We start from the raw sequence: 16,317 nt of genomic DNA, 5'->3' as shown, positions 1-16,317 counted from the left end.
GGTTGCTTATGTTTGTGACTAATTGTTTTATATATTTGGGGGCTCCTGTATTTGGCGCATAGACATTTATAAGTGTTAGCTCTTCCTGATGGATAGACCCTGGGATTATTATATAATGCCCTCCTTCATCTCTTGTTACAGCCTTTAATTTGAAGTCTAGTTTGTCTGATATAAGTATGGCTACTCCAGCTTTGTTTTGACTTCCAGTGGCATGATAAATATTTCTCCATACCCTCACTTTCCATCTGAAGGTGTACTCAGGTCTAAAATGAGTCTCTTGTAGACAGCAAATAGATGGGTCTTGTTTTTTTATCCATTCTGATACCCTATGTCTTTTGGTTGGTGCATTTATTCCATTTACGTTCAGTGTTATTATAGAAAGATATGGGTTTAGAGTCATTGTGATGTCTGTAGGTTTCATGCTTGTAGCGATGTCTCTGGTACTTTGTCTCACAGGATCCCCCTTAGGATCTCTTGTAGGGCTGGTTTAGTGGTGACGAATTCCTTCAGTTTTTGTTTGGGAAGACCTTTATGTTTCCTTCTCTTCTAAATGACAGATTTGCTAGATAAAGGATTCTCGGCTGCATATTTTTTCTGTTCATCACATTGAAGATTTCCTGCCATTCCTTTCTGGCCTGCTAAGTTTCAGTAGAGAGATCCGTCACGAGTCTTATCAGTCTCCCTTTATATGTTAGAGCACGTTTATCCCTAGCTGCTTTCAGAATTTTCTCTTTATCCTTGTATTTTGCCAGTTTCACTATGATATGTCATGCAGAAGATCGATTCAAGTTACGTCTGAAGGGAGTTCCCTGTGCCTCTTGGATTTCAATGCCTTTTTCCCTCCCCAGATCAGGGAAGTTCTCAGCTATTATTTCTTCAAGTACCCCTTCAGCACCTTTCCCTCTCTCTTCCTCCTCTGGAATACCAATTATGTGTAGATTATTTCTCTTCATTGCATCACTTAGTTCTCTAATTTTCCCCTCATACTCCTGGATTTTTTTATCTTTTTCTCAGCTTCTTCTTTTTCCATTATTTTATCTTCCAGTTCACCTATTCTCTCCTCTGCCTCTTCAATCCAAGCTGTGGTCGTCTCCATTTTATTTTGCATCTCATTGATAGCATTTTTTAGCTCCTCCTGACTGTTCCTTAGTCCCTTGATCTTTGTACCAATAGATTCTCTGCTGTCTTCTATACTCTTTTCAAGCCCAGTGATTAATTTTATGACTATTATTCTAAATTCACTTTCTGTTGTATTGTTTAAATCATTTTTGATCAGTTCATTAGCTGTTATTATGTCCTGGACGTTTTTCTGAGGGGAATTCTTCCATTTCGTCATTTTGGATAGTCCCTGGATTGGTGGGGGACTGTGGGGCACTTCCCTCTTGCTGCCTTGAATAACTTGCGTTGGTTGGCGGGGCCGCAGTCAGACCTGATGTCTGCCCCCAGCCCACTGCTGGGGCCACAGTCAGACTGGTGTATGCCTTCTCTTCCCCTCTCCTAGGGGCAGGATTCACTGTGGGGTGGCGTGGCCCATCTGGGCTACTTGCACACTGCCAGGCTTGTGGTGCTGGGGATCTGGCATATTAGCTGGGGTGGGTAGGCAAGGTGCACGGGGGCGGGAGGGGCAGGCTCAGCTCGCTTTTCCTTTGGAGATCCATTTCGGGAGGGGTCCTGTGGCACCAGGAGGGAGTCAGACCCGCCAGAGGGATGGATCCGCAGAAGCACAGCGTTGGGTGTTTGCGCGGTGCAAGCAAGTTCCCTGGCAGGAACTGGTTCCCTTTGGGATTTTGGCTGGGGGATGGGCAAGGGAGATGGCGCTGGGGAGTGCCTTTGTTCCCCTCTAAGCTGAGCTCTGTCATCTGGGGCTCAACAACTCTCCCTCCTGTTGTCCTCCAGCCCTCCCGTTCTCGGAGCAGAGCTGTTAGCTTATAACCTTCCAGATGTCAAGTCCCGCTTGCTGTCAGAACATACTCCATCCGGCCCCTCCGCTTTTGCAAGCCAGACTCAGGGGCTCTGCTTGGCCGGCGGGCCGCCCCTCCGCCCCGGCTCCCTCCTGCCAGTCCCTGTAGCGCACACCGCCTCTCTGCCCTCCCTACCCTCTTCCGTGGGCCTCTCGTCTGCACTTGGCTCCGGAGAATCCGTTCTGCTAGTCTTCTGGCTGTTTTTGGGTTATTTAGGCAGGTGTGGGTGGAATCTAAGTGATCAACAGGATGCGGTGAGCCCAGAGTCCTCCTACGCCACCATCTTCCCAGAAGTCTGTAAGTTCTTACTTATATAGTTTAGATAGATAAATATAAAATTTAAATGCATAAAAAGGGCGAGGGAGTGAGAGAATCCCAAGCAGTTAGTTCCATAGCCAGTGTCAGCTATGTCTGTTAGCAACCGTAGTTAGATTCTCCAGTTCCAGTGAAGCCTTCGGATGACTGAAGCCTGGCAGACATCTGATTACAAGCTCATTGAGAGACCTTGAGCCAAAACTGCCCAGAGAAACTGTTTCTGAATTATGGACTCACCAAAATTCTGGGGAATAATAAATGATTATTTTTGTTTTAAGTCATAAATTTTGGGGTAACTTGTTATAGAGCAAATAATTCATACAGCCTCCATAATTTGTCAAAGGCCGGCTTTCTGAAAAGTTTGACCAAGAGAGGTTTTGATTTCATGGACACCAAATACAAGTATTAAGGTGATAATTAAGTAAATATAATTTTCTTTTTTCACACTGTCTTCCAAAACAGAGGTAAATAGGGTATTAGCAAGAGGAATGATTATGGAATTCTACAAAGCGAAACAGACAAAATGGAAAAGCAAAGACCTATAGGCAGTAGCTTTTCATGATTTCCCAGTGAAAGAGCTAGCCCTCTATCTGATCAACACAACATACAGTTCACCCATCAATAATAATTTGTCCACATACACTAAATTTTTCTATTAGTTTCTTTGACTCTTGCATTTAATTATGCCAGGATAACCAAGAATCATCAAACAGTTAAGGGAAGTTCCTAGAGATTTAAAACCAGACAAAAATCAATAATGAGGTAAAGAAATTTGGAGAAAATGAGAAAAATACAGGAATCAGTATGATGTTTAAAAATTATTCTAAAAAGACAGTGTACCCAGGAAACAAAGGAACACTTTTCTAGAAATGAAGATTTTAGATAAGAAAAAAGTTATTAGAATTTAAAAATAAGCAAGTAAATAAGTAAACAGTAAATGTGAAATATAAACTTGAAATTATTATCTACAAAATAAAAGATGAGATTAAAAAGAGAAATGATAAGAGAATTCTATCATTATGCTTGATTAAGACAATTCAGATTTCAGGAAAAGAGGAAGGGAAAAATGGAAGTAAAGGTAGTATCAATATAATAATATAAAAAGATTCTCAATCTTGAACAATAGAAGTTTACAGAGTAAAGAGCCTTCAAATAGTCCAGCACAATAAAGAAAAAATCCATATCAAGACAAATCATTGTGAAATTGCAGAACAGCAGGAATAAGAGAGAAAATTCTAAAAGCTTCTGGAGACAAAGATTTAAAAAAAAAAAATAGGTCACCAGCAAAGAGAATACAAGCAATTGTATTTTTTATAGCAGCTGTAGAAACCAGATTTATGAGGACACTGTAAGCTTAAGGCTTCCAGCAGCCATTGTGTCTCCTCACAGAAAGAACCTGTCAGAATGAACATAATTGAAGCAAAAAAGCAAAACATGCAAGAGGAACATCGCCTTCTCATGATATGACTGAATCCCAAATTCTGCAATATTTAAGGTTAGTTTTGCTCTTTGGAGATGGGAGTTGCATGCAATAATTACCTTTTTTTTGGTGGGGGGGATTAATTTTAGTTGGATTTCTGTCAGTTGGAATTGAAGTCCTCTGACAAATACAAGTAGATTAATTACCACCACCACCACCACCACTACTATTACACACACACATACATGTGTGTATACACATATGTAAAACATTTACCTCTATTATGCATTCAAAGCTGAGAACAAACTGAGGGTTGATGGGGGGTGGGGGAAAGGGGAAAGTTGGTGATGGGCATGGAGAAGGGCCCTTGCTGGGATGAAAACTGGGTGTTATATGGAAACAAATTTGACAATAAATTATATTTTTAAAAAAAGAATGTTTATTCCATATAATATAACCCAAAGATCAGAAACAGGACCATCTTGGGAACCATCGAGAGTCTTATTTCAGATGTACATGTTGAGATAGAACCACAAATATTTCATAGGTCTTTGTGAACCTACATGGAGAAGGACATGGGGATTGGTAAAGTGAACATGAAAACAATATGTCTTAGGATGAGATTCCCAGAAGTCAAGCCTAAGATGGGAATTTGTAAAAAATGTGATTTATTATGGAAATCCTTTTGGAAAACAGCAAAAAAGCTCAAAAAGCAGAACAGTGCGAAGCAAGCCAACCAAGGGTGTGATCTTAGGAGAAATCCTCAAGATGGTATAAATTTTGCCTCAAAATTGTCCTGACCTGTGCCAAGAAATCTGGAATTTTTCAGTCCCACACCTCTGATGGGGGCCACCTAAGGATAATGTAAAATTGTAGGCATTTCAGGTTTTCTGGGCTTGTGGGGAAAGCAAGCTTCAGGAGCTACAGGTACTGGCTGTTGAAAGCAAAGAAACTCTGAAGCCACATGATCCACAAACACATGGTAATAAAAAGAATGAAGAACTGAGACCATGTGGGTGAGACACTTACACTGGCTGCCATACATGATAACACAAAAGCAAAGTCCCTAGGTCATTTAGGTCAGACACAAATAAACTAGTATTCTAAGTATGAAATGAGTAAAAACACAATAAATAGCTTAGGTCACCTATATCAGATTTAGAAACAGCATAAAAGAAATTTGTGAGAATTCCTACCTGCTCCTTATTTGTCTGTCAGTATGCTGGAGGGTAACTGGTTAACTGTCGATGCCTTGTTTTCCCATCTCTTATGTCAACTACAATAGGGTCTGGCTGACAAGTGGTTGCTCCTCTTAATTTCTGAGTTAATAGGAACCCTTTTTTTCACAATGATGCCTCCCAACCCTCTCCCACATGCCTATCCTATAGGAGTTCTCAAATTCATAATGTTTGAAACGAAGTTCGACCTTCTCACACAAGAAACTTGTTCTCTCTAGGTCTCTGATCTTGGCAATTTGAACCATGAAACCCCAACTGTTCAAGTGAGAATTGGAAGTGCGATACTTGAATTTGTCCTCATTATTGTTCAGGTAAATCTGGTCTCCCTTTATCCAGTCTTCCTTCATTTCAGTGTTCCCCATGACTGAAAGAGACTTTTTCTTTTCCTTTTCTGTTTTTTTAAAAAACACATATCTGATCACATCACTCCTCTAAAAATACTCACTGGCTCCCCATGATCTTAAACTTCTTATTCCCTCTCCTAAGATCCTGTTACACTCCCATATCCCAATTTTTGACATGCTTATCTCACACTCTTATGTTGTAGCATACAGAATGATTTTTAGTTTACTGATTTCATAAGACTCCAATTCTGTTGGTCCTTTGTATATGCTATAGTTTCAGCTGGAAATAGCTTTTTCTTTTGCCTTTCCTTCCTGTCCTATGCAAACTAATTTCTCTATACCATCCAAGTATTTAAATAACCTTTCCTCTGGGAACTCTATCAATTAAGATGTGTTTAGTTGCAACCCCATGGCCTTCTTACCCTAATCATACTTTTATTTTATATTGTATTTGATTCTGTACTTCTCAGTCTTCACAACCAAATTTTAAAACTCCTGAAAGCACAGAAAGTGGCTGATCCCCACTGGGGATCCCCAGTGGCTGGGTCCCCAATATTCAACATAGTGCCTAACACAGATCAATCACTCAGTGATTCTTTGAAAGAATTAAAACAAATCAATAAATACCTTAAAAATCTTTTTCTGGTTTTATTTATTTAAAAATGTAATTGCAGTATCCTTTTTAAACTCTTTTTTTCTTTTTCTTTGACTTTTGTCAATGTTAGCTCCTGGGGTAATCTAGTATCACTGAGCAATCTTAAATTTAATTCTGCCACATCAGCTTCTGCCTAGAGTAAAATAAATTATAGAAAATATCATTAGAGTTCTTAATAGATTTGAACACTTTTCTAGATAGTTCACAGCTTGACAGGCATTTGTCATAATCAACAGTAGACACTTCCGTGCTTAAAATTACTTTAAAAACACCTCAAATAATCTAATGTCCAAAGAACAAGGAAATGCAAGTGGCAACAACAAAGTACTCACGTTAAGTTTTCAGTGTTTATAAAGCTGCAAAAACTGTTGATGGGTGAGCTTTTTTTTTTTCATTCATTATACACAATTCTCTCAAAGTCAAGCAAATATAAATATGTATATATATAGGGTTATGAAAGAGGGAGCTCTATTCTGCTCTTTCAGGAAAGCAATGGGTTGTTAATTTCAGCTATCCTGAAATCGTTCTTACAGACCTTTCCACTTCCCCAAGCACACCCCCCCGCCCCCCCCCCCCCCACCATCATAACATCATGCTGCCCTGGAAGACAGAAAAACTCTGCAGCTAAAGAAAGGTAGTACTGGGTAGACTCACTTCCTTAGCAATTTCAACATGAAATACTGAAGAAAGTTTACTTTTGTACAAGCTCCATTTTCATGGAGACATCAGAGACTTGTCACGTAAGGCTTGTATCACTAGAGTGGGAAACATTATGCCTGATCATTCCATATTGCTAAGCTTCCTGAAACAAATTTGGGGCCTTAATCTCAATTATAACAGTTTATCAAAGATTCTACTTACTAATCCTTCTGAAAAACAGAACAGCCTCACATGTACATTCACATTTTCATGCCAGACCTTCAAATCTAGTGCCAGGAGAGGCCCTAATTTCAGTTCAAGGAATTGATTTACCTTGGAATTTCAAATAATAGCATAATCATTCAAGATCTATTTTTCCCGCACAGAGAGATTCCCTATGAGAAATTTCATAGATCACAGGGAATTTAGAACAGTTCATACATTAACTATTCCCTCTTCCGAGGCACAAGTGCCCAGAGCCCACCGTTGGTTCAAACATAGTTACACCTAGGATGTATGACTTTCCTCCTGATTATATCCTTCTCTCCTTTAAAGACATCTCCTTTGCACATTTACGCTTTTCCCTCTTTTTCCCTTACTGCCATGATTAGCTCCAGATAAAGAAGACAATCATAATACTATGCTTTGCCAGTATACTTATTGCTACCTAGAGATCCAAAGTAAGTCCAGTGGCACTCCTCAATACTCTTTGCTTTCATTGACCTCCAAGAAGAATGGTATCTTCTCCTTTCCTTAGGGGAAGGTAGAGGGTGCAGATTAAAAAAGTATAGAGAAGTTTCTAAATATAGACTTCTATTACCAAAAATAAAGATTAAATTTTGGAGAAATAAAAACATCATCCTGGGCGCCTGGGTGGCTCAGTCGGTTAAGCGTCCGACTTCGGCTCAGGTCATGATCTCGTGGTCCATGAGTTCGAGCCCCGCATCGGGCTCTGTGCTGACCGCTCAGAGCCTGGAGCCTGTTTCAGATTCTGTGTCTCCCTCTCTCTCTGACCCTCCCCCGTTCATGCTCTGTCTCTCTCTGTCTCAAAAATAGATAAACGTTAAAAAAAAATCAGATAAAAAATAAATAAATACATAAAAACATCATCCTGTTCCAGAATGGATTAGTTATTTGACAAGTAGCATAAAACATTGTTTACTTATCCTTGAAAATACAACACTAATAGTTCAGATGCATCTAATTTGATTAAAATGTGAATATAATATTCAAGTTTATTCTCATCTTTTCATGCTAAACTTAATTCTGTTATGGGGCTTCCTTATTCTTTTCTATCATTCATAGCAAAGAACCTTATTTATAAATGCCCTCATACTGTTTTCCTGATGAAGATGAAAGTTTACTTAGTGAACCCAAACTCAAGCACTGATCTTCCTGATATTCTAACTTACTCAGGAATTTGGCTTGTGTCAAAATTCAAAGTGCCAGAATGCATAAAATACACAGCTAGAAATCAGTTTGGGGTATGCTCTAGGAGACAGAACAGAGAGTTCTGAAATCCATATAGAGAAATGAAAGCAAAAACTCTCTCTAGAGTTCATGTTTTATTTAATTGGTAATATTTCAGCAGGAAGAGAAATGATGCTATAAGTTACGTTCTATCAATGAAAAATAAATATTTTATTTTGACAGTGCTATATGACATATAAATGTAGAAAATCACCTTTATCCTCATTATATTTAGGTCAAAGCTTCTGACTTTTTAAGAAGAGCTTGAAATACATTTATTCAGAAGTATACAATCATTGATACTCGTTAACATTTTACATTTTCTGTGTCCTACTTGGGTAAAATTAATTCTTATGATTATTAAATCACACACTTGAATTTCAAAACAAAACAGAACAGCAGAAAGATACAGCCATCAGCCAATTCTATTGAGGGAAAAGAAAAGTAAATAGCTACGCTCCAAACAGTAGGTACCGCCAGCAGTCATAGGCACAGGAAAATTGACATTTTATATTTGTATAAATGTTTTTAAACATTTTCTAAATTTACTTCATTTTAATTCCAAAATTAGTTAATGAAAGTTAAGAAGTCTGGGTGATATTTTGCCTTTTGATTATTTTATAGTATAAGAATCGAGGTCTGATATGATTAATTTACTGGCAGTTACACGATTCACAATTAACTAAGTTTAGATTCTAATTCACATCCAGTGACATCTGGTTCAATGTATTTTCAATTCTCCAGTATAAATATTTCCTGGCATAAGAATTCTTTAGGACACTTGTTAAAAAACACAGATCCTGCACAGATCCTGAAGCCCCTTCCCTTAAGATACTGATTCAGTATGCTGAAAAAATAACTGAGGTCTCATCCCTTACTACCTTATGAAATTAACCTGAAATGTAGAATGTTTATCATAGTTTCTAGTCATGTTCATATTAAGCTAAGTAGTCTTATTAGGATAATACAGCGAAACATTTGCTGGGCACTAAGATTGTCAGAGCAGAAACTGAGACAATAAAAGCAGAAAGATGAGGAGGTATTGAGGGACACCAAAATCCAGATGCCCTCATGCCTAGATCTAATCCAAATTCAATTTTCAAAAAAGGATAAGACTAATCCAGAAAGGAAACAAATGGAAGTATGCATTTTTACTCTTTCAACACAAAAATTAAACAGAGACTTTTTTTAATAAAAATTGAAAGTACAACCATATCTATAAAGTAATCTTATAATACAATAAATAAAATATACCAACATTTAATTACAAATACACAAACACTTTATACAAGGTACACTTAAATAATGCAAATTTCTGTCATTAGAATATAAATTTTATGAAATATTTGTAACTGTACATAACATTACGGTACAAATAAAATTATATTGTATTTCATACCATACAATGATTATCTTTAGGAATAGAATTGTTGTCCTTGGGTATTATATGACTAACTCATGGCCTAGCATGGGTTGCTTCATTTTCATTTGATGCAAGTGGAAGGTTTATCAAGTTTAAAAGGAGAATCTAGGACAGTATTGACCAATGGTTCATCCAAATTACAATTAGAGATTTGCCAATACTGTTAATCACTTGAGATGTTTCTTTCTGATACCTTTAAGATTACACAGAAAATAAAAAGTAAATATAAGAGTAACAAGTGCTATAAGCCTAAGTAAAAATAAATTATCACTTATATTTTGTCAGGGTTTAAATTGACACTTTCTTAAATATGTTTGATGTGATTTTTTGTTTTCCAGCCAGAAGCATATAAAATTGAAAAAGTATTTTCCTGGAGTCTCTTTCAAGTTACAGATGACCTTGATAATGACAACAGGTTGGATGGTATTAAAATTAGTAATAAAATAAAAATTTGCCCCTTAAATTACACAGGATTAGAATGCAACAAAACTATCACCAACACATACTGCTACACTGTAAGGAATACTACACAGTAAGGCATAACTATGTAATAATCAAGTTTCATCTACTTTATTTATTTCAATATATCATCTACTCTACCAGAATGAGGTGCTAATTACATAGGAAGCAGGAGGTCCAGATTCTGGAGCCAAATCTGAGTTTTATTATTAGGTCACCTTCAATAAACCAATTATACTCTCTATATCTCTGTTTCCTCTTATGTAAAATAAGGGATGGACATCGGGAGACTGCAGCATTGCAAAGAACTGTATATATATTATACATTATTTTACTTAAAATTTACAAAACCATAAACAGTAGGTTCAATGCAGAAATGGCCCCAATCCTCCACTTCTTTTGCAATGGGGCCCTCTGCTCATTCTTTAAAGGATAACATCTGTGCCCAACTACTTGAATCCAAGTGAACATGGTTTTTCTTCTTTCACCAACAGAAATCACAGATTAATAGAGTATTAGATTCAAGCCTAGGCCGTAAGACACTTAGAGTAGTTTTATTCACTCAAAAAGATTCTAAAGGAAAGAGGAAAAGAAGTCTAATCCAGGTTGAAAGATGATGTAAAGCAGAGATAAACAGTCAAGCTGAGGGTGTCCTAGACCAGAGAGTGTCCAAATGACATGCCAACTGATTACAGATATACTAAGTAAATGCAAATACAATGATCCAATTTCAGTCCAGATCAACAGCACCATCCTGACGACCACATAGACTCCTGAGTAATAACAAAAGATTACTGTTTTTAAAGCACTGAGTGGTTAGTTTGTTAACCAATATTTTTATATCAATAAATAATGGATACATCTATAATGAATATACGATCCCTTTCTCACCTCTCATTTTATTGATTAGAAAACTAGAACTAAGAAATAATTAACTAGCTCAACATTAATAAGTAGAAAGTTGTCATTCTAATCCATATACTTTCCACTACAGAACAGGGTATATCCATTTTTTATGGGCTCTTATTAATGCTTACCAATAAAATTATGACAAGGCGCAAATGCCCTTCAAAAACTATGGAAAAAACATATAAATAATCATTATTTTTATTATCTGATTCCATACTTCATCAAAGATGCATATATATAAGTATAGAGCTTTTTTTTTAATGTAAATTCAAGTTAGTTAACATACACTTTAGTTTTGGTTTCAGGAGTAGAACCTAGTAATTCATCTCTTTCTCTTACATATGACACCCAGTGATGATCCCAGAAAGTGCCCTCCTTAATGCCCATCATCCATTTAGCCCATCTACCCACCCACCTCCCCTATAGCAACCCTCATTTTGTTCTCTATATTTAAGAGTATCTTATGGTTTGCCTCCCTCTGTTTCTATCTTATTTTTCCTTCCCTTCCCCTATGTTCATCTGTTGTGCCTCTCAAATTCCACATATGAGTGAATTTTGAGAAATCTGTGTTTCTCAAATCCCACATATGTTACCTTTCTCTGACTTATGTTGCTTAGCATAATACACTCTAGTTCCATCCACGTTGTTGCAAATGGCAAGATTTCATTCTTTTCATTACCAAGTAGTATTTCATTTACATTGTGTGTGTATATGTCTGTGTGTGTATGTATGTATATATTCACATATATACATACACACACACACACACACACATATATATATATGTGTATGTATACACACACACACACACACACTGGAAAAATATATATATATACATACACACACACACATATCACATCTTCTTTATCCATACATCAGTCAATGGACATTTGGGTTCTTTCCATCATTTGGCTATTGTTGATAGTGTTGCTATAAACATCAGGGTACATTTGCTCTTTTGAATCAGCATTTTTATATCCTTTGTATAAATACTTAGTAATACAGCTACTAGGTTGCAGAATAGTTTTATTTTTAACTTGATGAGGAACCTCCATGCTGTTCCAGAGTGGCTGCACCAGTTTGCATGCCTACCAACAGTGGAAAAGGGTTCCCTTTTCTCCACATCCTCACCAGCATCTGTTGTTTCCTGAGTTATTAATATTAGCCATTCTGACAGGTGTCAGGTGGTATCTCATTGTGGTTTTGATTTGTATTTCCCTGATGATGAGTGATACTGAGCATCTTTTCATCCGTCTGTTAACCATCTGGATTTCTTCTTTGAAAAAGTGTTCATGTTTTTTGCCCATTTCTTCACTGTGTTTTTTTTTGGGGGGGGGTGGTGGGTTTGGTAAGTTCTTTATAGATTTTGAATACTAACCCATTATCTGATATGTCATTTGCAAATATCTCCTCCCATTCTGTCCATTGCCTATTAGTTTTGTTGACTGTTTCCTTTGCTGTGCAGATACTAGCAAATCAAATTCAACAGTACATTAAAAGAATTATTCACCATGCTCAAGTGGGATTTATTCTTGGGTTGCAGGGCTGGTTCAATATTCTCAAATCAATCAATATGATACTCCACATTAATAAAAAAAGGGATAAGAGCCATATGATTCTTTCAATAGAAGCAAAAGAGGCATTTGACAAAATACAGCATCCTTTCTTGATAAAAACACTCAAGAAAGTAGGGATAGAAGGAACATATCTTAACATCATATATATGAGAGGCCCACAACTCATATCATCCTCAATGGGGAAAAACTGAGAGCTTCCCCCCTGGGATCAGGAGAACAACAGGATGTCCACTCTCACCACTGTTGTTCAACATATTACTGGAAGTCCTAGCCTCAGCAGCAATGAAAGGCATCCAAATTGGAAATAAAGAAGTCAAACTTTCACTCTTCACAGATGACATGATACTTTACATGGACAACCCCAAAGATTTCACCAAAAAACTGCTAGAGCTGATACAGGAAATCAGCAAAGTCGCAGGATATAAAATCAATGTACAGAAATGGGTTGCATTTCTATATACCAATAACGAAGCAGCAGAAAGAGATATCAAGGAATCAATCCCATTTACGGTTGCACTAAAACCATAGGATACCTAGAGTACAATTATACCTAGAATACAATTAACCAAAGAGGTAAAAGATCTGTATGCTGAAAACTATAGAAATCTTATGAAAAAAAATGAGAAAGACATAAAGAAATGGAAGAACATTCCATGCTCATGAATTGGAAGAACAAATATTGTTAAAATGTCAATACTACTCAAAGCATTCTACACATTAAATGCAATTCCTATCACAGTAACACCAGCATTCTTCACAGAGCTAGAACAAACAATCCTAAAATTTGTTTGGAATGGAACCAGAAAAGACCCCAAATAGCCAAAATTATGTTGAAAGATGAAAACAAAAGCTTGAGGCATCACAAGTCCGTACTTTAAGCTGTATTACAAAGCTGTAATCATCAAGAAAGTATGGATTGGCACAAAAACAGACACACAGTTCAAAGGAATAGAGAATTCAGAAACGGACAGAGAAATATATGGCCAACTAATCTTCAACAAAGCAGGAAAGAGTATCCAATGGAAAAGAGACAGTCTCTTCAGCACATGGTGCTGGGAGAACGGGACAGTGACACATAGAAAAATGAAACTGGATCGCTTTCTTACACCATACACAAAAATAAACTCAAAATGGATGAAATACCTAAATGTGAGACAGGAAACTACCAAAATCCTACAGGAGAAAACAGGCAGCAACCTGTGAAGTCGGCTGCAGCAACTAGTTACTTGACATGTCTCCAGGAGCAAGGGAAATAAAAGCAAAAATGAACTATTGGACTACTGGGACTTCATCAACATACAGATCTTTTAAAAGTTGAGGGGCATTGCTCCAGATGTGCTTTCAGTTCCAAATGATGTATATACATGATCTTTTAGTTTCTTTCTCCTGAAAGTGTGTATCTCTTTTTGATGGGCCTGAGGAAAGACATTACTAGCAAGAATGGGGAAAATATAGATATGTAACACATGGTTGGGTGGGTTACATAGTAAAATGAGTAGGAATTAATTTCTCGGTGCTCTAACAAGTGAAAAGGATTTATAATGCCTTCAATATCTTCCTTTCCTCAAGAACTCATCATACTAATTGGTTGTATTATGTATGTGCATGCATAAATGTGTTGGTATTAAATTTAGAATAATTAAAATCTTGGGGCAAAAAATACATTGTTAAATGATTTCTTCAAGATTTGTGTTATATATTCCATGGCACTGAATGTACATTTCAGGATTTTATTACATTTAAGACACTCCTATACTTGTTAGAAACTTAGCCATTAAAATTTCATGTATCATACTTCACTATATTTTAATATAAGACACCAGACTTTGTTCTACCCACCCCTAGGAATTTGCTTTGGTTACTTTGTGAGAGATTAAGGCTTTTCTCTGGAAGTTAGCCAGATGAAAGATGTTTGATAGCCTAGATTAAATAGATGCATATTTATACACTCTGAAACTAGAAAGTTTAGAGGGAACCCTATTTTCTGATAGGGTAAAACAAGCTGATAAGATAGTAGTAAAACAATTAAACTAAAACAAATTCTGTGAATACTTGTGCATTTATTTAACAGGTATTTATTGAGTATATATTTTGTGACTTATAAGGTGATCTCTATAGCTATTAAAGATTGCCACTTAAAGAACTTAAAATACAGGAAAGAGATGATACTAATAACTAGATAATTTATCCCTGAACAATTTTTTCTTAATGTTTATTTTTAAAGAGACATAGCACGTGTGAGTGGGGGAGGGGCAGAGAGATAATGAGACAGGATCTGAAGCAGGCTCTGCATTAACAGCAGAGAGCCCAGTACAGGGCTCCGACTCAAAAACTGAACCATGAGATCATGACTTGAGCCAAAGTCGGACACTTAACCTAATGGACCACCCAGGCACCCCCTCCCTGAACCATTTTAAAACACTGCTTACCTTTTATTTCCATTATTTAAGTATTTCAGAAGAAAGTTTTTGTCTTACCTATCATGATAATAAAACCAGATTACAAGTTAGAAAAATTGGGACTTACTTCTCATTATCCTGTGATTTGTTTTATTATCATAACCAGGTTAATAATACTACATATGCATATACTATATAGCGAGATTGTTGCAGGAACAAAATGGGATGATATGAATGAGGAATTGTTAAATAATATACATTATTCAATATATTCTTATCTCTTCCAAATATATTATGTAAAATACTTGACTTGCCCAGAATTGTCAAATAAACTCAAATTTAAAAATGTGTCTTCCTTATTAAAATAGTTATTTAATCCTAAAATGACACCTTCTATTAAGAAATTCCCAGGACTCCTGGGTGGTTCAGTCAGTTAAGCTTCCAACTCTTGCTCAGGTCATGATCTGAGATCAGGGTCCTGAGATTGAACCCTGCAATGGGTTTCCACACTGAGTGTGGAGCCTACTTAAGATTCTCCCTCCCTCTCCACGCCCCATCCCTCTACCCTGCTCACTCTCTCTATCTAAAGTAATAAAAAAAAAAAATAGGGGCACCTTGGTGGTTCAGTTGGTTGAGATGAGACTTTGGCTAAGGTCATGTTCTCATGGTTCGTTATTAGTTCTAGTCCACATCAGGCTCTTCGCTGTCTGCATGGAGCCCAGTTTGGATTGTCTGTCTCCCTCTCTCTCCACACCTCCTCTGCTCACTCTATCTCTGTCAAAAATAAATATTAAAAAATGACACTAAATAAATAAATAAATAAATGGCACATGGGTGGCACAGTCAGTTAAGTGTCTGCCTCTTGATTTTGCCTCAGGTCATTATCTAGGGTTCGTGGGTTCCTGGGTTCAAGTCCTGCATAGGGCTCTGAGCTGGTAGTACAAAGCCTGCTTTGGACTCTCTCTCTCTGTCTCCCTCTCTCTGACCCTCTCCCTCTCTTTCTCTCTTAAAACATTAAATAAATAAGTAAGTAAGTAAGTAAGTAAGTAAGTAAGTAAGTAAGTAAATAAATAAATAAATAAATATTTTTTAAGAAAAGAAAAGAAAGAAAAGAAAAGAAAAGAACAGAAAAGAAAAGAAAATTCTCCAGTGAGTTACATGTTATAGAGCTTTACTTGCTTCCAGTGTCTCACCAGGGATAAATTCTTCCTCCTATTCTAAACTAAAATTTCTTCCTTTCTAGAGTAAATCAACAGATGGAAGGCATCCATGGCTTTCTAGAAAGTTGATCCCTATAAACTATAGAAGTGGGCAGAGTGTTTGTCCAATGCTAATGCATAGTAATTTTTTTTTTCTTAACATTTGGTGGGGTAAAAAATAACTTCTCTAGTTATCATTTCTCTTCTCACATTTGTGACAGCCCCATCATCAGTGACATGACATTAGTGCTCAGGGTGTCCATCATGAGAAAATGCATTATTCATTTACATTATGAATGAACTTTTAAA

This window comes from Acinonyx jubatus, chromosome A1, assembly GCF_027475565.1.
Source record: "Acinonyx jubatus isolate Ajub_Pintada_27869175 chromosome A1, VMU_Ajub_asm_v1.0, whole genome shotgun sequence".
Classification (NCBI taxonomy): domain Eukaryota; kingdom Metazoa; phylum Chordata; class Mammalia; order Carnivora; family Felidae; genus Acinonyx; species Acinonyx jubatus.
Note: the sequence above shows the minus strand (reverse complement) of the source record.